This window comes from Podarcis cretensis, assembly GCF_951804945.1.
Source record: "Podarcis cretensis genome assembly, chromosome: 6".
Lineage (NCBI taxonomy): Eukaryota > Metazoa > Chordata > Lepidosauria > Squamata > Lacertidae > Podarcis > Podarcis cretensis.
The window spans coordinates 49,164,147-49,185,831 of NC_137175.1; the positions used below are offsets into that span (position 1 = coordinate 49,164,147).

The 21,685-nt window shown below is 44.6% G+C and overlaps 1 protein-coding gene across 1 annotated transcript in view; it reads right to left on the reverse strand.

Annotated features, from left to right (window-relative positions):
* INAVA (innate immunity activator) overlaps positions 1-1,720 on the reverse strand; it is a 33,334-nt gene extending 31,614 nt beyond the window's left edge. Inside the window, exon 1 of the mRNA XM_079980361.1 lies at positions 1,596-1,720. The gene's annotated coding sequence lies outside the window, so the exon portion shown is untranslated. The remainder of the gene's footprint in view (positions 1-1,595) is intronic.
* Between the last annotated feature and the right edge of the window lie 19,965 nt (positions 1,721-21,685).

The following is a 21,685-nucleotide window of genomic DNA, read 5'->3' on the forward strand; positions in this document are numbered from 1 at the left end:
AGAACTTTCAAACCTTTACGGAAGGTGTAGTATGTTCTTTCTTTACCAGAGAGGCCACACAATTTGATATATAGCACCTGAAGAGGCTATTCCACTCGGATGCTCTAAAGTCAGTGTGCAAACCAAGTTCCGAAAGCACCAGCCAACAAAACTCATCATTTCAAAGAAACAGTCAGTGACTAATCTAATCACCATTGTGTACCTGTTTAGAGACAGTGACTGATGCATGACTTTTGCCTTTTCTGGTGATGGTGTGAAGATTTCCTGGATCACGCAGACAGATCCAGACAGCAAGCAGAGAAAGAAAGGCCCAGCACATGGCCAGGGATGGATCATCATCTTTTTGCCAGACAGAATTTGAAAGTTTTGTCTAGGTGCAAAACTGGACTGGCCCTGCCACACAGCAGGGTGATGTGTGTTCAGACAGCGTCATGGGAAGCGGGGTGACCACTAAAGTCAGGAACTGGTGTCTGGAGGGCACAGCAAGACTTTTATAAGTGTTTGCTAGGGATGGAGGAGAAGTAATTTTTCAAAAGCACTTTAATGAGGAACTACCAAATCAGCGCCTCTTGGGGGCCACCAGGTGGCGCATTGGAAGATGGCCGACAATAACATCTCTCCGACCCACACAAGGTAATTAAGAGGCTGCTACGGGAAGTATGCAGCCTTCCCGATCCCCCAAGGATATGGGGGAGACAGCCTTGCCAGCGGTGTCCATAATGCACCCCCGGATTCGAAAGAAGGGGGTGCCGGTCACTTGGCACAGCCCTTGGTGAAGTCGGCTCTTCCTGGACGCTGTCTCCAATCAGCGCGTGCTGGTTCGCTTTAGCTCGAAAATATAATTGGAAACATATAATTGGAAAGAAGCTAAAGCACATACATATGTACAGATAGCTGCAGAGAGCCAGAAGTCCTTTTATTTTACCCTCCATCTTTCTTCAGTTTTTTCTTTCTTTTCCTTTTTTTTGCTTACTACTTTAGATTTCTCATTTTCTTATTTTCTCCCTTCTGTCTTAGCTACTTAATTTAAAAAAGAGCAGTTTTAAGTTGCAAACAGGCTGTTTAGGTATCACAAATGAGTCACTGGAAACAGGTTTTCCACCACCCTCGGATTTCCCTTGAAAAGGATAAAGAAAGATTAAATGGGGGAAAATACAGGCCAGCATTTTGATGCCAACAACGTTTGAGTGTTTTGAAAAAAATTGTATGCATGTGTAGCACCTATCAGACAACACCCCCATGTCTAGAAGCACCCTACAAACACAGCGCAGGATGATCTGCTCTCTGGCCCTAATCTGTTTCTTTATATTTAATATTTGAGTGCGGGGGGGGGGGGGGGTTACGGCAGGGCAACAAGGGAGCAACTGTTTTCAAACACTAGCAAATTGTTTTCTTTTGATGAAAGCGTCAGTGTGGTGCAGCAGTTAGAACGTTGAACCTGGGAGACCAGGGTTCAAATCTCTACTCAGCCGTGAAACCTTGGGTCCTTCCTTATCACTTAACCTAGCCTACCTCACAGGGTTGCTGTGAGGATAAAATGACTTCCTTGGAGAAAAGGCGGGATACAGATGTAATAATAAATAAATAAAACTGACCTGCAACACAGGCAAAGTTTTTCCCCCAAGATGTAGTGATGAGAAATGCTCAAAGGCAGCTTGCTGGGTGAAGTGGATTGGTTATGCTAGATTCCTGGCAGGTGGGGTGCTCTTGGCTTACTGGGAAGAAGCAAGGTGAGGAGGTCAGTAGAGTGCTAATAAATAATAATAATAATAATAATACCCCGCCCATCTTGCTGGGTTTCCCCTGCCACTCTGAGCAGCTCCCAACAGAATATTAAAAACACAATAAAACATCAAACATCAAAAACTTCCCTAAACAAGGCTGCCTTCAGATGTCTTCTAAAAGTCAGATAGTTGTTCATTTCCTTGACATCTGATGGGAGGGAATTCCACAGGGCGGGCACCACCACTGAGAAGGCCCTCCGCCTGGCAAACACATCAGTGCCACCAATTTGGCATTCCAGCAGGTGCATTTGCACCAATCCACCCTTCGTGCAGGTAAATAATAGAGACCCTCCTGCCAGGAACTTAGAATGGCAGCTCCACCTCACCTAGCTAGCCATTTCTAGAAATGCTTCACTCTCTTAAATGTTTGCTGGGAACGCAGGTGTTAAAGGCAAAGGAGTTTCTGCAGGAAAAAGGTGGCAAGCATACGCAAGAAAGGGCCCCAGAAGTAAACTGTTTGTCCAATATGTACTGATAAGCTGATCCGCCCCTGGCAATTTTCACTTCCCAAGTGCTTAAAGGAGCATCTAGAAACAATGTCTGGGATCTAACCACCTCCTGATGAAACCAAGTCAAGGTCTTCTGAAAATGACTTAGATAACCTCCAACTCTGCTTCTTCTCTTTGATTCTTCTCAAAGAATAAAAAGGCAAGGTTGTGCAACAAACAAGCTAAAGAACTTCTATTTAATCCATGGCAAATAAACAGACAGGGGTGCTATGCATATAGTAGGAATGGGTTTATATGTGTATTTTTGCATGTTGCAACAGTCTGCAAATTTCTTTTTAACTTCCTCTCAAAAGCAGGTATGTAAATACATACTTTGATGCAAATTTAAATGTGTATTTTCTCTCAAAATACGATTTAAACGTATAGGTATGTTTATTTCAAAATATGATTCTAAATGCATTATTTTAAATGTTTAAACCAACCTTCCTCAACGTGTAGACTATATTCACCAGAAACCAGGTAAAAACTCACTTTAAAAAACAGGTATTTAAAGGCTGATGTCATTTTTTATGTTGTGATGCTGCTAATTATGTTTTTTTATGTGCTGTATGATAATTATTTTTAATGTTTCTGCTTATAATGTACAATATTATGTTTCTTATTGCTTTTCTTTTATTGCAAACTGTCCTGTGGCCATGTTTGGTGAATGTCAGTCCAGAAATCTATTTAATAAATAAAACACTCATCAGCACAAATATTCATTCCAATATTTGGTGGGTAGCTAAGCTCCAATCTGCATATTAGGCCAAGAGATACAGATCAGGTAGAAAAATCTGCAGACTGAATTCCTCAAGCACTTTCTGTTTCTACTGCTGTATTTGCATTATTTGAATAATTATACTTGTGCCAGTAGAGGTCACTAGTATGCAGCATCTTCCATTCCTCCCACTCTGTCCCCAGCAAGTAAGAAATGTGGAGTTAGATTATGCTTATTACTCCAGCGAGAGTGGTGCTGTGGGTTAAGCCACAGAGCCTAGGGCATGGGTAGGCAAACTAAGGCCTGGGGGCCGCATCTGGCCCAATTGCCTTCTAAATCTGGCCCATGGACAGTCCAGGAATCAGCGTGTTTTTACATGAGTAGAATGTGTGCTTTTATTTAAAATGCATCTCTGGGTTATTTGTGGGGCATAGGAATTCATTCTTTTTTCCCCGCTTCAAAATATAGTCCGGCCCCCCACAAGGTCTGAGGGACAGTGGACCGGCCCCTGCCAGAAAAAGTTTGCTGATCCCTGGCCTAGGGCTTGCCGATCAGAAGGTTGGTGGTTCGAATCCCCGCGACGGGGTGAGCTCCAGCACATCAAAGTGCAAGTAGATAAATAGGTACCGCTCCAGTAGTAAGGTAAATGGTGTTTCCGTGCGCTGCTCTGGTTCGCCAGAAGTGGCTTAGTCATGCTGGCCACATGACCCGGAAGTTGTACGCCGGCTCCCTCGGCCAATAAAGTGAGATGAGCACCGCAACCCCAGAGTTATCTGCGACTGGACCTAATGGTCAGGGGTCCCTTTATTACTCCTGGACAGGTGGTGAATGGCTTCTACTGTGATGATAACCTATATGTTTTGGCCTTGGAGTGGGTGGGAGGGTGAGGGAGGCTGGGAGTGGCAATTGCTCCTTGCAATTTGGTAGACTTTTCTGTTGGTCTGACCAATATATTCATTCCACTTACTTTTAAGAGAACAGAATCTTAGTGAACTGATAGGCCAAACTACACATTACATTAAATGTGTGACTGCATTTTATGTATTTCTAAAATAGCAATTCCGGGCACCCTCCATCAAGATTTTAAAGTTTGATTTTTAATTGATTTATTTAAGAAGAGGATTTAAGGATGAAAATAATAATAATAATAACAAAAAAATGCAGTATTAGAGCATAAATAAGAAAACCATTAGTCAAGGAGAAGGGAAGTCTAAGGCTGAGATGGTCAATTGGTCTTTATGTATTATATATAAGATGTATGTCATGTTTAAAAATATTTGGAAAATTTAATAAAAAATATTATATATATTTAAAAAGTGTCCTTGTCCTGTTTGGACTTCAAGCCTTTTCCCCATATTCAAGCTCGGCTGGCCCAAAATGGCGGTTGTGTCACTGTTGGTGCGGCTGATGAGGAGCCCAGGCCAGCGAGAGTGACAACAGAAGAAGGGGGAAAGAGTGACCGTCCTCTTCCTCCCTCTTCCCCTCCTTCCCTCTCACTGGTTCTCCTCAGCCCCCTGCACCTGACAGTCTAGCATGGTGTGGGTCTGCCGCTGCTTGGCCCCCTCCACCACCCCAACCTGACCTCTCCTCTTTCTCTGCGCTCAAGTCTCTTCCAATGCCAGCATGGGCGAAAAGCTGAAGCTGTGGCTCAAATTGCCCATGGGAGCTAGCCGGCTACCCCTGGCCCCTGCCCATCTATGTGAGTTGAGGGGAAGAGCGGGGCCAGGATGGTGAGGGAGGTGGGAGGGTCAATGCAGGGAGACCCCATCCCAAAGTGGTGGAGGATCTGGCCTCATGGGGGTGGGTGGGTGTGTCTCAACCCCCCAACCTGTGTCTTATTTTGCCCGACTGAATGTGGCAACCCTGGGAGGGAGCGATATTTTAATTGGGAGCATGGTATGTTTAGGGGGGAGCGTAATCTGTTCTAACTGTTTTTAATTCTGAATATTAAATTGTTATAACCCACCCTGGGACCTGCTAGTGAAGGGCAGGTAATAAATTTAAAGATAATAACAACTCCTCCCTCTGTGCTGTGGTGCCAATCGTGATCGAGCCTCCTTTGGATGCTGGGTTCATTTTAAGTGCCACACATTAAACGTAATGTGTCGTTTGGCCCTGTGAGAGTTACTGTAGGGGCTGCTGAGAGAAGTGGAATGGTGATGTTTTCGTTTGTGCTTTAAAAAAGTGACTCTGTAGTTATTTTAACAATGTGGGGGTTCACAAAGTACAACATAACTGTGCACCCAGTATAAGAACAGAAATGGCCACCAGCCAACTCCATCTGCCACCCACAGTTCACACATTATATTTCTCCTTGTCAGCATGAACATATGTGTACTTCATGACTCTGGGATGTAGGAGAAGGAACACCATGAACTTTCCCCAATACTTCTGTCAATGGGAAACCATTTTTTGGAATTCCCTAACTTACTCAATGAAAGGGCAACAGTCATTATGAAAATTAGGAATCATATATTACAGGGCCTGTTAAAATAAATAGAAGGCCCCGCTTGCTTGCTCCTTTGGCTCTTTGTTGATGTATTTATCCAGCAACCACAACTGAGCGTTGGAGGATGCATGTGAAACGTTCTGTTTTGAACACTCTGCGGAGGTGCCACTGGATAAAGAATCTGTTGATCTGCAAACAGCAACCTCTTCTTTTGAGCTTTGTATGCCTGTCTCTGAGAATTGGGCTGGCTTCTAAGCCAGCTATTCCTCCCTCCCTTTCAAGCTTCCCCTTGCCAAAGGAAACACTGTACAAAATAACCTGTGTTACACTGCGCTTTCCGGAGAGGCTTCCCAGCCACACTATGAGGAGGAAGCTTATCATAAATACTCCAATCATCCCTCTTGGCTCTCCTCCCAAAGAGCCATGTCCCATCTTCCCTTCTCCCAGGCTCTGTCGGCTTCGACAGCCACGCAGGAGGGAACGCCACAACACTGAAGGGATTCATTTCGCTCTCTCCACTGGCTGCCAGACGTGCCCTCCGAAAATAAAGAACACTGAAGGACAAATGCCCTTTTAGTGCCCCCTGCATGCAAGCCATCCATCATCCCATCAAGGCCGGGAGGAGAGGCCAACTTCTCTGCTCCAGAGAGATAAAGGCCACTGCAGTTGCCTACTTCCCATCCTGCATGGAACCTGCAACATTCCACCCACCAACCAAGCCGATTTCACACTAGCAGAGGCTTTGATGAATTGCTGTCCCCCATGCAACGGGAGCTTCAGAATTGATGTTGAAGACTTTCAGCAACTGAGGGAGTGGGGAGAGAAGCCTCAGTCTGCACAAGGATCTCAAGGGAGTGTCATACTTCACCTTAGTGCCGATGCTCCAATGCTCTGTAGGCAAAGGCTTCTGTGTGCATGATACAGAGTGGAAAAGCTGGGATAGGGTGTGAAAAGGTTATGAAGTGAAGGTGGTGGTCTGATCTGAGAAATCTGGGTTTCAAGTCTCATCTCTTGCAAAACTGTTTTGTGGGTGAACTGCTATGCCAACCTGTTTCCCAACCTCCAAAGTCTATGGGACTCAGCAGACTTTAGGCTGCCCAATTGCAGCCTAAACCACCTCATTGTGAATTCCACATACATTAGCTATAGCATGTGCCATAGTCAGCAACACAGTATACCTAAGCTGTAACTTTAAGCATGCTTAAAGGTAAAGGTAAAGGTAAAGGTACCCCTGCCCGTACGGGCCAGACTCTGGGGTTGTGCGCCCATCTCACTTAAGAGGCCAGGGGCCAGCGCTGTCCGGAGACACTTCCGGGTCACGTGGCCAGCGTGACATCGCTGCTCTGGCCAGAGCCAGAGCCAGAGCCGCACACGGAAACGCCGTTTACCTTTCCGCTGGTAAGCGGTCCCTATTTATCTACTTGCACCCGGAGGTGCTTTCGAACTGCTAGGTTGGCAGGCGCTGGGACCGAGCAGCGGGAGCGCACCCTGCTGCAGGGATTCGAACCGCCGACCTTTCGATCGGCAAGCCCTAGGCGCTGAGGCTTTAACCCACAGCGCCACCTGCGTTCCTTAAGCATGCTTACTAGGAAGTAAAAGCCCATTGAGATCCATTGGATTTAATTCTGAATAAAATGCTGAGGACTCTATCACTAAGGTCCTTCAACCTCTTCATAAACAGGTGCATTAAAAAATGATCATAGAATTGTAGGGTTGGAAGGGGCCACAAGGGTCATCTAGTCCAACCCTCTGCAATGCAGGCATCTATTGCCGAACATGGGGTCCATGATCCAGAGATTAAGATTCTCATGCTCTGCCAACTGAATGTGACCTTGTAGCAACTGCACTGAGCCCCTGATGCTGGCAAACAAACTAAGCAACAGCCAAGGGTCACAGGTCATAGAAGCACAGCACTAGAAAAACACACCCAAAACTACCTTGTGCAAAGTTACTGTGCAAATCCATTTTAAAAAGTAAAAGTGCACTGTTTAAAGGAACCCTTTCCATCACTTGGTGAGATGTTAGAGCAAGGAATGATAAGCAGAGTGAGAAATCAGAAATCCAATGCCACAGTTCTGGCCCAACTTTACAACATGTAAGCTTAATGCAAGGAACAAAAATGCTGTGTGTGGTGAGTGTGAGAGATCATATAGCTCAGGACTGCCTAGAAGTATTTCCTGCCCTACTCCCAGATGTGTGGGGGCTTCTTGACATTGCATTGTGGTAAGGATGTGCATTCTGCACATGCTTACAGGGACTTTTAAGTTAGTTTTGTACATGTACTTAGGCTGTGCCCCATTATCCAGTCAGGTTCTGCTCCATTATCCAGTTAGGTTCTGCCATTCAGCCCTGGATCAAATTAAGCCTCACACATGCTTCTCAGTAATAGTCCTTAACTTCTGTGTTTGTTGCTATGTGCCAAAAATGTTATAGCAACCACCAGAAGATTCAACCCTCAGAACTTTTAACTCACATGGAAAGCAGAACACAGTAAAAAAAACAAACAAGGAAATATATGTCCTTGAGATTTGCCCCCTTAAGAAGCTTTTTGTGGTCAGAAACAATAATTTTCTTTCTTAAAACAAAGGAACCATGCAAGCTACCACTAGGCCACAGTTCTATTCAGGAGGAGGAAGCAGTCAAATACAGGGCAGCTGATTTAAATCAGGAGAAGGCAGTGGATAGATCAGGATCTATTGGGAGACCGCCAACTGATTTACAAGAGATTGGCAAGTGTCTCTGACACCCAATCATTTAACAATAATAACAACAACCCCCCTCCCCCATTTAGGCTGCTGAAATTAATAAAAAAGCTATCTAGGACTGAACTTCTGTGGGAAAGAGCTGTAAGTGCAATTCAAACCCCAACAAAAATGAAATCCCAAGGCTCAGAGGTACCCTGTTCTTTAATACAAAGTTGTATGTCTTTTGCATCTGGCTCTGGTTGGTTGATATTGGAGAGATCTAGGAAAACCCCCAACAATAAACAAAGTAGACCCAACAAACCCAAAGTTCACCCACCTCTGATCTAAATGAAGAGGCAATTTCAGACAAGCTGCTCACCTAAACATGTATCTTACAAGTAGTAATTTGAAATCACGGTGCCTATTTCCGCCCCCTCCCCAACCATAAACCTGAAAACATTTCCTGCAGAGCCAAGGCATTCATTTGTTCAGGTCCTGAATCTCTGGAAGTCAAAGAAATTCCGCAGAAGCTTTAGTCTGCTCTTTCCATTAACTGCGGCGCCAATCAGAAAATTTCAGGAAACTACAACCGGGCAGAAAACGACAATTGGGCAGTCGCAGATTACTTCCAGGAACCAGCTAATTCAGCAGTGCTCTTTGCTTATTTCTCTTTAGCTCCAAGGAATGCACGCTTACTCACCTGGTGTGAGCTGCTAGAAGGTCTAAATTTTACATTTGCAAAAAGTTCTGCTCTGTTTCCACTTACCTTGTGTGTGTGTATGATTTGCTCAGTTTATTTGAGTTTCCCCGTTACCCCCCCCCCCCGGGAGCGCGAGCTTCTCTGCTGCCATGCTTCTGGTGCGCTTGCTTAAATTCTCCACCCCCCTTGCGGTATTTCATTTAACTTCGGCATCGGCGGCATCCCAAATGTTAAAAAAATCTGAAGACATCTGTCCCTGGGGCATACCACTCCCTCCAAGGAAAGAGGGGTGAATGCCTTGCTTGCCCTTCTCCTTTTCCAACCGGGATGTGAAATCCCCGAGAGCGTCTCGGTGAAATGCGGCGTAAAACAACAACAACACGCCAGGCCCGACAAAGTTTTTGTTTGCTAGGTTGGTGGTTTTGATTAATTTCGCCCTTTGAGGGACCAGCCTCCCTTCAGGGACCCCCTTTTCCACAGCCAGGATTGCCTCGGCCCTGGCGGGAGGAAAGAGTCATTTGCTGAATCAAAGCGCTTCTTCCAAGCCACACAATGACCCCCCTGTGGTTGCTTTTCTGCGGGGAGACCCGGGGCGAACGTGCGAAAGAATGGCCGCGGGGAGAGAGCGGCGCTTCTCCCTCAGGGCAGCCCAGAAGGAAAGTGTGCGCGGCAGCTGGCTATTAATGTCGCATTAGTGATGGATTAGCAGCACTCTCGGCCCAACACACAATGGCAAACTAACAAGAAGTTAGTGGGCAGGGGCGGGGGGCGCCTCCCCGCGAGAAGGTAGCCAGGAAAGGTTGACACTGAGAAGAGGCCCTGCGAAGCAAGAGATATTTAATGTTATTGCTCTGTGGCGCCAAGGCGCTTTCGTTTGCATTTCTCTGGAAAGCCCTGCTGGTGTGCGATGGCAGATGTCACCCACCTGAGATCTATCTTTGAACCCTCTAAAAACAACCACACCGAATCCTTTTTAAACCCTCCAAGCAGCCAGTTGACACGGGTCGCTAAATAAATGGTCTGGCCTGAAAAAGGTTGCAGATCCAGCTGTAGACCAGGGAAGCAACAAGCAGGAATTCAGCCGGTGAAGCTGTCAGAAGCTTTATGGGTTGAGTCGGCCCATGAACCAGGTGTGGATCAGTGATCAGGCAGAAATCCAACAGGTGAGGCTTTATCCGTCATTGAATACCCATTACAGGAAGGGCTTTATTTCTGAAATCTCTGTCTGTGGACCAAGTGAAGACCAGCAAAGCCGTGAGCAGAAATGCAACAGGTGAAGCTTTCCCATCACTGAATTCCCAGGATAAGAAAGCTTTTATCTAGTGAATTTCTGCATTCATCCAGTTACTAAAGACACAGGAGGCCTGCGTGTTTTTGCTGTTGTTTTAAAAGCAACCCCACAAGTAAAGCACTATGCTAGATTTAAGGACCGTTTCAATATTACATGGTAGCAAACAAACACACCTGCTGCTGTGGCCATTGAGTTTACACTTGTTTATTATTATTATTATCAGCATTATTTATTTCTCTGTTTTTAACCCCCTTCTAAACAAGCATCTCAAGATTATTTACACTTAATAGGGATCAGGGCTGGCCCAATATTTTTTTTTCTGCCTGAGATGAAAGTCAAGATGGCACTGCCTTCCCTCCTGTGCACAGAAGCCAGCAAGAAGGGCAGTCAAATCTTCCTTCAACCCTGGTGACAGGATAGTGTCTTCCACCACACCTGAGGCAGCAGAGGAGAATAGCTGAGACACTCAGAAGGAACAGCTGGAGGCATCTTGCTTTCTAGGTGGTTGTCTCCTTCTGCTTAATGGAAAGGCCACCTCTAATAGAAACCCCCCCACACTGATTATTGCTTCTTGACCAGTGTACTGTATGAGACACAGGCAGCCAATGCACTAAATGCAGATATATATATACATATATATATATATGTAAAATGTAATGCAGCACTTTCAGTTACCTCACTTGGTTAGGCTTTCCACGCTGTATGGATTTATCCATCGTACTGCTTCCCTGATTAACTTCCAGAGTTCCTTCAAACTCATGGCACTAAATACGGTACATGCAAAAACAAAATAAAAAACAAGAAATGTTTCTGCATTGCAGGGGTTTGGACTATATGACCTTCATGGTCTCTTCCAACTCTACAATTCTCTGATTCTATGACTACCCAGAGAGCTCTGCTAGAAGGCAGATGTTCAGTATGGCTACTAGTTCCTAAATATACTACCCAGTACAAAGAAAGGCAGCTTAGAACTCTTTTTTCCTGCTGACTTTTTATTCTTTAGTGAGAATCTTGGTTTTCTGTAGAGATTTTGTTTGTTTTCCACTTTCAAGGGTTGTGTTTTATCCTGCACCAATGCCCATGGCGGCAGAGTAGAGATGCTTACTCAGGGCAGGGACAAATAGGGAGTTCTTGACATAGCTTTTATTTTTAGTGTGGCTGTCTAATGGAAGGTGTGCACTTGCACTCTTACAACAGGAGAAGCTCAGTGATGTGTGGGATAAGAGGAATATGCATACATAAATTTTAACCCACTTTTTAAAAAGCTGTTATGCCACTGCAAATTTTCCAGATGTGCCATGTCTCCCACACAACAGCAGCAAAACATGGGGAGAGGTTTTTTCCCATGTACGAAAAGGCCTTGAAATGGATCCCAGCTCAGCAAATTCATAATCGGAGCTGCTGATTCTGCAAAATTACAAGCATTTTTGTTCTTCTTTCTGCCGCTAATCTGCTGCCTGGTGCTAGTCCATATCCTTTTCAGCTTTCTTAATCCTATTTGTGGAACACAATGTCTTTGAAGAACAACCTGTCATTTACTAGGGATTTGTGTAATGGTTAGAAGAATGGATGTTAGCTCACATAAAGAAACAGTAAACCTCTGCAGAAGGTTTTTGCGGTGTCTGAAAAATATACTCAGCTTGTGCTGGTGGTGTAAGTGTTTTAGGCTGGTTTATGTAGCTGTCTAGAGTGCATTGACCACATATACAACTGCAGTGTTTATGCATGACATGGGGGTTTCCAACCCTGCCATACATAGAGACACATCTCCATTTGTGTAACATGATGACAGCACTGCTAAGACCAAAACTAGTGAAAAGCTGGCACTTTAAAAATCTAGTTTAACTTTAACCTAGAATGAAAAAAATAGTTGCCTGTTTCTTGTCTTCCTGTGCTAGCCTTCCAGAGTACCACCTTGGGGTACTAACAACATCTGATAAAGTAAAGCAAGTAAACATGCTCCACTGTCTTACACACACTGTGTACTGACTTACAATTTTGATTAGATGCCTATTTTAACAACTTGAGTCTGTGTGGCTGTAAATTCTAAACCTTTAATCTTGACAACCAACCTCTTGCAAAGCTTGTCTTAAAAACTTGCTTATTATATCCTGCCTTCCTTCCAGCATGGGCCCCAAGGCAACATATATGTGGTTCCCAGGCATAGCTGTCAACTTACAGATTTGAAAATAAGGGACCAGCAGCCTTGAAAATAAGGGATCAGCAGCCAAAATAAGGGATTTTAGACAACCAGCTGAAATATGAAGTTAAAAGGGTATTTTGATAATTTTGGAGAGCAGCGCCAGTTTTTAGCCCATCGTTTCCAGAGGTTGCTGCTCAAGACACCAGCTGATGAAACACTGCAATTAAATAACTACAAGCAGCAACCACTTTTCGCGCAAAACGAAGTCCAAGCTACGAAGATGCTGCTGCTGTTCTGTATCTTTTCTCTCGTGTTCCATCTGCAGCTCTCAGTTCCATCAGGCGGGGCGGGAGGAAGTGGGGGGGGGGGAAATAGCACCCAAAGTAAACCCACAGATCAGACCATCTATGCTAGTCTACCACTACAAATCTATGGGAGAAGCGCTTTCAGTCCTTCCTCCGCTTTCCCCCTCTATGGTTAGCCCTTAGAACACCTGCCCGCGCCTCCGCCTCCTCCTCCTCTCTCTGAACTGCTTTCTCTATGGTTGCCCTCGCTCTCCTCTCAAGGCTCCTCAGCAATTCATAGGCCGCGCCAGGCTGCCCATCTCATCTGGGTCCTTCGGTGGCGCAGCCACAGTATGGCCTAGCGGGAGTGGCAGCGGCGGGCAGAGGGGAGGCCCTAGGCAGAGACGCTCAGTTCAGCGGCCACAAGGAGGATGGCGGTGGAAGGGCCCGAGGGTCCCGCCAGTCCCGGCGGGGAGGGGCTCCTGGGGGCCAAGGCTGGTGAGAGGAGGCTGGAGGGGGGCAGGCTGGGCAGCCAAGCAACACAGTTGGAGCCTCCCTCCTCCCTGGCCAGCAGGGAGGGAGGGAGAGGAGCTGCTTCCTTTGAAACCTGGGAATTTAAGGGACATCATCAATAAGGGACAGCAGCAGGACACGGCGCTGGGATAAGGGAGTTTCCCGCCAAATAAGGGACAGTTGACAGCTATGTTCCCAGGTAGTCACCTATCCAGACACTGACCAAGTCCAGACCTGCTTTGGGCATGCTGGGTAGGGTTAATGGGAGTTGTGGTCCAAAACACCTGGAGGGTTCCAGCTTGAGGTAGGCTGGTCCTTATCTTATGTGAGTTTGCCTACAGAAGTAATGAAATAGTTGTAAAAACTGGGAAGTTCCATCTTCCTGGTCCAGTTCCTGATAAATATACAGTAAATGTATTTCAAGAATCCTTGTCTGTCTGTCTGCCTGTCCTTCACATGCTCCTACCCAGCTGAAGGCCACAGGATCCTGGCCCACAACTGTAAGTAACTATGTCTTTTATTTCTAAGTGCTCGGATGCTAGGTCACTTAGAAGTTAGGTCATGCTAGGGAACTTACAAATTCTGTTCAGTAATTATATGGGCTGGAGGATGCTAGGAGGAGGCCAAATCTTCAGGTCAGATGGGTATTGTACTTTGGATGAAGAATTATACATCACCAAAGCGATGAATTCGTTTTAAGTTACTACCTTGAGTGTGTGCTTATCTTTTCCCACTAACTGTGTTTTGCTCCCCATTGCACTGAAAATATGAACCCCGATTAGACCACCAAATTAGCAAGTCTGGCATTGATCATCCCTGACCCGGAAGCATTTACAGCCAGGTCAAGTCAGAAGGAACCAGTGTGCTGCCTAGGTAAAACCATGCTGGGATCCAAGAGAACTATACTATACTGTTGCTGCTTCCTCCACTCTGTAGGCTCAAGGGGCACAGACCAGGAGGCTCCTGGTATGAATCCCCAACTAATCCCAACACCCCTGGGCCAACTCTCCCAAATGCTGTCTGCTGATCAGCACTAATTATGTCAAACACAGTTATGGGTGGCACAACCAAATCACACTCTAGAAAAGTTGTTGGAGCTTCAGACTTCAAACTGGAAGTCTGCTGCTGATACACACACACATGAATCTGTTTCAGCTTCTACACTCCTTGCTTCTGTTGCTGAAATGAATGGAATTCAGCAGTTTCCAGCTGATGTCAATGCCTCTGAAGGCATCTCAATCAGCCAAATTCCACTATGTTCTGGTCTAGTTCAGTTGTATCAGGCGACTGCAAGTCCACAGCTGAATTGCACTCTGAGAATAACTTGGTCACGTTCCTTGTGAAGTGCTTGCTGTTTTTTCTCCCAACAAAAGTCAGAGCAGGTGGCTGAAGTCTTAGGGCATATCTAGGTTGCCCTGTCTGTGTACCCCATGAGAAAATGCTCTTGCAGGTATCCACAAGGTATGTGATATGAATCAGACACCGAAAATGAGATTTTTGTTGAGCTGACCACATCCTGAGTGGTTGGCAGAGTAGGCAGTAGGAAATTTTTGTCTCGGGCCATCCGAACACTGCTGGTATGGGCAAAGCCACAATTTAAATAAAATATAAAATGGTAGACTATGTACCAGTTTGCTTGTAAACATCCTGTAACATTCATGCAATAGCAATGGAACATCAGGAGGAAGAATAAGAGACTTGTATCCTCATTGCAAGATGGTGAGTTCTGGGGGCTTTCTTCTTACAGCTTGTTCTGGCTGTTGGTTCTTCAGCTTATGCATTGCAGTTAGGACTGCAGAATCATAGAGTTAAGGCCCATTCTCTCAACAACTTTGACACATGGTGGTAATGAGAAAAAGCCAGTACAAACAGCTGGTGATTTTCAGCATTTTGCTAGGCAGCCCGTTGGGTGCATCTGCTAATGTTTTTAATTTTTTATTGCAAACTCTATTTAGAGAGAAGGATGACTTGTTTGAGTCCTTAAGGCATGGGACTTTTGTGCCTTTAGGATTAGCACAGCCTGGCTGTGCAATGCCTTCTGCACTCCTATGGCTGCTCAAACTGCACGTCTGCAGATAGGCACCATAAGTCTCTAGTGCTTTCCACTCCACGACAACTCCACCCTGTAAATGCTCCCATCTCTATGGGAAGCAGGAGACTTCTTTGCCATATTTATTTGTTTATTTATAATATATACATATACATATATATGTAGCACTGTATCATAAAAACACACCACAGCAGTTTACAACAATATAAAAACATAAAATCAAGCAATAAAATCACAAAAAGTTTAAAAACCGGTTAAAAGCAATAATAATAATAATAATAAAATCAATAGACCATTGTGGGATGTGTAACTCTTAATTGCCTGCATACTGCAAACTCACCTGCAAAAAAAAATCCCCAAATGAAATGTTACCACAAGTGGTGTGAGGAGCTGCTCTTTGTTGTGGGGTAGGGGAGAGAATGGGAGTCATGTACCCACTGGGCTTTTAGTCGTGCAGTTCTCTAGACTGTGCCCACTCTAGTTTCATCTTTCCACTCCTATCACTAAAAGCAGTCACCATGCTTCTTCATTTCTTGGGACATAAAATCTCTGGGCTGGCAAACTCTGTGGAGGTTGTATTCTCGGGGGGGGGGGGAGTCCTTTCAATACATGTGTGACTGGCTCCATCAGTTCAAGCTTTTAAGAAAGTTTTAAAAACTCATTTGCTTTCTGTGGCTTTTAATTGAAGGTTTTACCATATATATGCTGCTGCTGGAGTTTTTTGTTGGTCGCTGTTGAATAGCATTGTACCAGCCTTATTGACTGTAATTTGAATTGATTATTGATAAAATTGTATATTGTTAACTGCCTTAGAACAGCTATAATCTTGAAATGCTTCAGTACTGAGGACATAGCCACATCTTGCATTGGCTTACTGTTTTAGCACTGAAAAGGAAGTAAGCATCAAAAGAATGATACCCTACTCAACTGCACCAGACTGAGAACATTAAGAATTGGTTGGAAATATTAAATTTTATTTTAAATTGGATCAGCACAAAGGTTGCTGACTCCACCCAGTTTTTTAGCTCATATGGAGGAGCTCATATGGAAGGCATGATGGAGATGCATGATATGTGCAGCAAACAAAGATATACTAGGTCTGATTAGGGAGGCTCCATTTTTTTTGCTGCTATTGATAATAACTATTAGTAAAAAATAAAATTCTTGTTCTCAAATAATTTTTCTAAACCCTTAAAACTAATCTATGGTAATGGCAGTACTGTAGTTATATCTGTGGCAATGAATTATATATCATGCAGCAATAAACTATGTGCAATGAAGTTCTTCCTTTTGCTTGCCCTGACTTAGTGCCAATCAGTTTCAGTAGATGACCCTGAATTATACTGTTCTTGTGAAGAAGAATTTCTCCCAACCCACACTTTCCATGTTAAAATGGGAAGAATCATTTGATTCCAATCTAGATTAGTTTCATCTGATTTATAGTACAATCCTGTGCATATGTTTACTCAGAATAAAGTTCCTATTATGTTCACTTGGGGTTTACTCCCTCGTAAGTGTGTTTAGGATTTCAGCCCTGAACTATTTTTTCTGGATTCTGCTGAAACTTCCAGTTTGACATCCAAAATCCCTTTTCACATTCTCATTCCACATCAGAGTAAAAGAGAGCCCTCCATAGGTGCATAAAGAGTTGACACTGCTCAGGACACCTCTAGGCAAGGGTCTGCAGTATGCCATTGCACTAATGCAGGTAAATGCATTTTCAGCTGTTATAACATACCAGCAGTCTCTGTGCATGTGCATTGACACTTTAAAAAACTTGGCATGTTTTTGCATTGTGTATATTATGTGCCAGATTCCCTGTGGCATCAAAATTGGTTCCATGATTCCCGTGTAGAATAGTCGGGGATAACGCTAGGATCTACATAATTGCAAAACAATGGGCACAGATCACATCCCTTCCCTCTCCACATGCACACTGCATCAGAATCTTCGTCTTTCTCATGGTGCCACTAGGTGACACCCTAATACTTATGGTACTGCAGGGTGCCTGTCTGTTAGCTGCTACTTCAACATCACATGTTCTTCTTTCTGAAAGGATACACACAGAGATCCTAGGTTACCAGCCAGCATAATTCTGAAAACCTGGGTTTTGTCAGACACAAATCTTACAGTCCACTTCAGGTTAAGATTTTAGCAGTTATGCATTACAGACCCACAACATATTAAAACTGTGATGTTTGAACAAGAGAGAATTACTTCTGAGTAAACATGCATAGCATTGGACTTTAAAGCTACCACCCTAAACACACAATGCAATTCAGAAGAAAGCCCCACTTTTGTGTGTGTTGTTTAAAACCTTCTTCATTGTAGAAACACTATGCAAGGTGCAGGGACCACACAGAGGTCTTTAGCAAGTACCGATCAAAACAGCAATTTGAGACATGTCTAGTAAAGTGTTGCATGCTCACCTAGGAGTAGCACAGTAGGCGTTACTCCAGGGTAAAAATACATTGGATTGGGCTGTAAGGCTGCTGCAATCAACACACTGAATTAAGAGAAAGTTCATTTCAGTTCAGTGGGAATTACTTCTGAACAGACTTGCATAGGATGATGGTTGCATATTTCTGACCATTCTGAGCCCACAAATACGCTGCACCCAATCAGACCAAATGCTTGTTTTTTCCGCTGGGTGTGCAACCTGACCGCCTAAAGCTGTGGTGGATGAGGGGGAACCTGTGCAGTTATTTGCAGCTCACTGTGACCGCAATACATCCCACCTCAGCACATAATGCTCTCTTGAGAAAACAGGGTTATGAGCAGTTTCAGCTCAAGGCACCATCCCTGGGTGTTTACATATTATATATTATATATCCATGGCTGTTTATATTTTCTGGTCACCTCCAAATTGGTCAGTATTTTGTGGGAGGGAATCAAGTGCAAATGTAGGTTTGTACGGTTAAGGTGTTCTTGTCCTAGCACCTCAAACCCACTTAAAAAAACAGCAATGGGTTTTTTGCAGTTAGGAAAGCAACAGGGAAACCCACTGAGAAATGTTAGATGAATGAATGATTAATGGGAAGATGTATAACTGCCACACAAATACAACCTCCCAGCAAACAAATCAGAACAAACGCCAAATAAAGACCAGATGTAATCTAAACTCCACATAAGCTTTGTGTAAGCAAATCAAGGGGAATACCCAGTAGACAAGTCCTCTGGAGGACCTTCTGTCATTTGATGCTGCTGGTATATTGCTAACCTGAATGAATGTTGAGCTTTTAGAACTGAGAAGCTGCAGAATTGTAAACCTGATAAGGTTATCCAAATACAGGATAACTGCCAAATAATTTTTTTGTGGTTTGTGTTAATTCATTTTATACGTATTTCTTGGTTTCTTTCTGCCTGCTCCAGGTACAAAACTAGACCTATTCACAGGCCAGCTCTACCATTGGGCAGGGTGAGATGGTTCAGGTGCTGCAGGGCAAGGAGCAGTGGTAGGACATGGAGGACAGAGTGGCATGTGCCACATGGCCTATCCTATTTTTTCCTAAGGTAATCCTAATTTCATCTAAATTAACCTGCTACTCTCAGGTGTGGTGGGAGATGCTGCCCTATCACCAGTGTTGACATAAGATTCAGCTGGCAGTCTGGTTACCTTCTGTTTACAGAACACCAAGTGGGTGCCATCCTGTCTTCAGGCAGGAAAAGGTGTTGTGACAGCCCTGCCCAGAGCTGTCGTTCCCATTGGTCTTAGTGGTTTGTTGCGCCAGGGCGCTGGCCTCTCAGGGGCGCTCTAGCAAGTGGGGGAGCTGCGCGACTTTGCCGACAGCCTCCCCTTTTCCTGCATGCCCGCCAGCTACGCCCCACCAACTATATGGCTGGTGGGTGCACAGCTTCCCTCCCAAGCCTCTGCATCTGCTAAAGATGGCTCTGCTCCCGGTTGTTGTCCTCCTCCTGCTTCCTGGCGAAAGACGGCGTGCAGCCTTCCCAGGCTTCTCAGGCGCCCTGACACCGGAGAGCATGTCCACCAACATGTTTTCCTGCTTGATCGCCACCACCATGCTGGGGATCTGGGCAGTGGGGGAGACAGAGGACATTTTCCATCGCACCCTCCGTTGTTTTGGAGTTGCAGTGGGGGGGGGGGCACAGGAGGGATCTTTGCACCACGGCGCCAGAGATGCTTAAGACGGCCCTCTGTCACATCACCACTACCTCCTGCATTGGGGCCCAACTTCTTCATCAGAACCTTTTCTCTGCTCATGTGGGATTCCTACTTGATTTACTAACATGAGTATAGAAGCCCCCTGCTGCAGAAGTCCAACCCCTAATGTGTGGAGGGCAGCAAAGCTGATAACACAGAGGGGGCAGAGAGTGGCTGTCTAAGGGCCAGCAAGCAGTTACAAATACAGTGGTACCTCGGGTTACAGACGCTTCAGGTTACAGATTCCGCTAACCCAGAAATAGTAAAGTTAAGAACTTTACCTCAGGATGAGAACAGAAATTGTGCTCCGGTGGCGCGGTGGCGGCGGGAGGCCCCATTAGCTAAAGTGGTGCTTCAGGTTAAGAACAGTTTCAGGTTAAGAACGGACCTCCGGAACGAATTAAGTTCTTAACTGGAGGTACCACTGTAGTGCCTTCTCTATGATGGCACAGCCCATGGAGTCTGCTTCCTATTTAAATTCACCAAGCCTTTATGGTTTTCGGGTTTAGGGATTCGGCCCAAATCTGAGTTTTTAGGAAGGCCTTCAGCTGAAAAACATTGTCCACTTATTATGAATATGTTAGAATTATTTTCCTTTCTCTTTGCCTTCACTTTGTTTTTTCTGGGTGTTGTTTGTTAGTTTTGTCAATTTTGGATTTCTGTTCTTACAATGTTGATATTTTCTGATGGTTGTCAATGTATTTTGTGGGGTTTTATTTTATCGCAAGAAGCTTAGAATTCTGTTTTTTTCTTGGGGGGGGGGGAAGCAGGATGTAAGTATTAGATCAATATCATTATTACTATTTTAGCAACTTCTGAAACTTGAGACTGGGCTCATTCATACCTTGGCATCTTATGGAATAATGCTGCCTGTTCTTGCAGATGCTCAAAATCAAAAAATTATAGATTAGGCTTCAGCCAGGGTGGGAGTATCTCAGGAGCTTTGTTTATTCAGGAGCCCTGGTCATATCTTCCTTTAAAAAAATTATCTTTCTGAGAAATTGCTGGTGAACTAAGGCTTGAATGTGTTCTAAACAGTGCTTTTTTCTGGGGGGGACGCACCCTAGACATTTTGTGAATCTTTGTACTTTTGTTCATTTACTGTATTTATTTTCCCCGATTTGAACAATAAAATGCTGATTTTATCGAGTCTAAATGAGAGTACCTCTAAACATTTTTTAAAAAAAGAAAATAAACACTGGTTCTAAAAGTATGGTGTTGTGGATCTGCCCCCCCCCCCTGGACTTTGAGATTTTGAAGGCAGGACATGTCCCCGCGCAGAAGCAGCATCTCCATTCTTTTCCCCCAGGATGTTTCCTGTCCGGGATATCCAAGCGCCCAGGCTGCTGCGCGCTAGCTGGGCGGCGGAGGCGCAGCGGCTTTATCCCCGCAGGGCCTTTCGACTCGCAGTTTTACAGAGAGAGGTTTTTGCTCCAAGTGCTGTTTTGTCCTTCAGGAGACACGGAGAGCAGAAAAACGTGCCACCATGATAAGCGGCCAGGGCTTTTCTCCTCGAAATTGTTCGTTGTTGTTGTTTTTTTAAAAAACAACCCTATCCATATTTGAGTGTTTTTTAATTCTTTTTTGGGTTTCCCCCCTCGCCGTCCCGTTAAAGATCTGTGCGGCTCCTAAATTTAAGGCGGGTGGTCGTGTTTGGTATAGAAAAAACAAAAGAGGGTCTTCGAGCGTATATTCTCTTTGATGTTGTAGTGGGATCGTCGCTGCCAGAAAAGCCACAGAGGTTGAAAAGTGCGTGGGTTTTTGTTTGTTTGAGTAGGGGAAGGTGTGCTTTAGGTTTCTTAAGGGAAAATATTTTACATTAATGTTACCATCCTGAACATACCTGCTCTGAAGTAAGTTTCCGTAACTTTCAAGTAAGCATTCTTAGCAATGCAGCTTTATTTTAATGCAAACAACAAAGCTGAAATTGATTGTTGCATACAGTAATAGATTTTCGAGAGATCGTTGCATTGCATTCAACAAGCAGTGATTTGGGCTAATTCTTTTCTCTTAAGTGCATTTAGCCTCAGAGCTAAATGCTAAGAACCTAAGTTTCAGCAAACCTTATGATGAACCTGTTAAAAAAAATAATCAAAGTCTCTGCAAAAAACTGTGTTTCATAATTAGTCAGTGCAGGTCTAAGAAGCGGCATTTGTCCCACACCCCAGCCCAGTCATTTCTTTTTCTTTTTTGGCAATAGAAACTTGCTGTTTGTTTTTTTAAGCCTGGCTGCAGCCGCACAGTACATTTAAAGCATATCTGCCCCCCAGGAATCCTGGGAACTGCAGTTTGTTAAAGCTGCTGTGAATTGTGCCAGAGTTGAAGAGCTTTCTCCCCCTTATATTTACAAAAAGGAAAAGGGATAGCGTAACGTGAGTGGAGTTACACCATAACATGAGTTATCTCATATAAGGCCTGT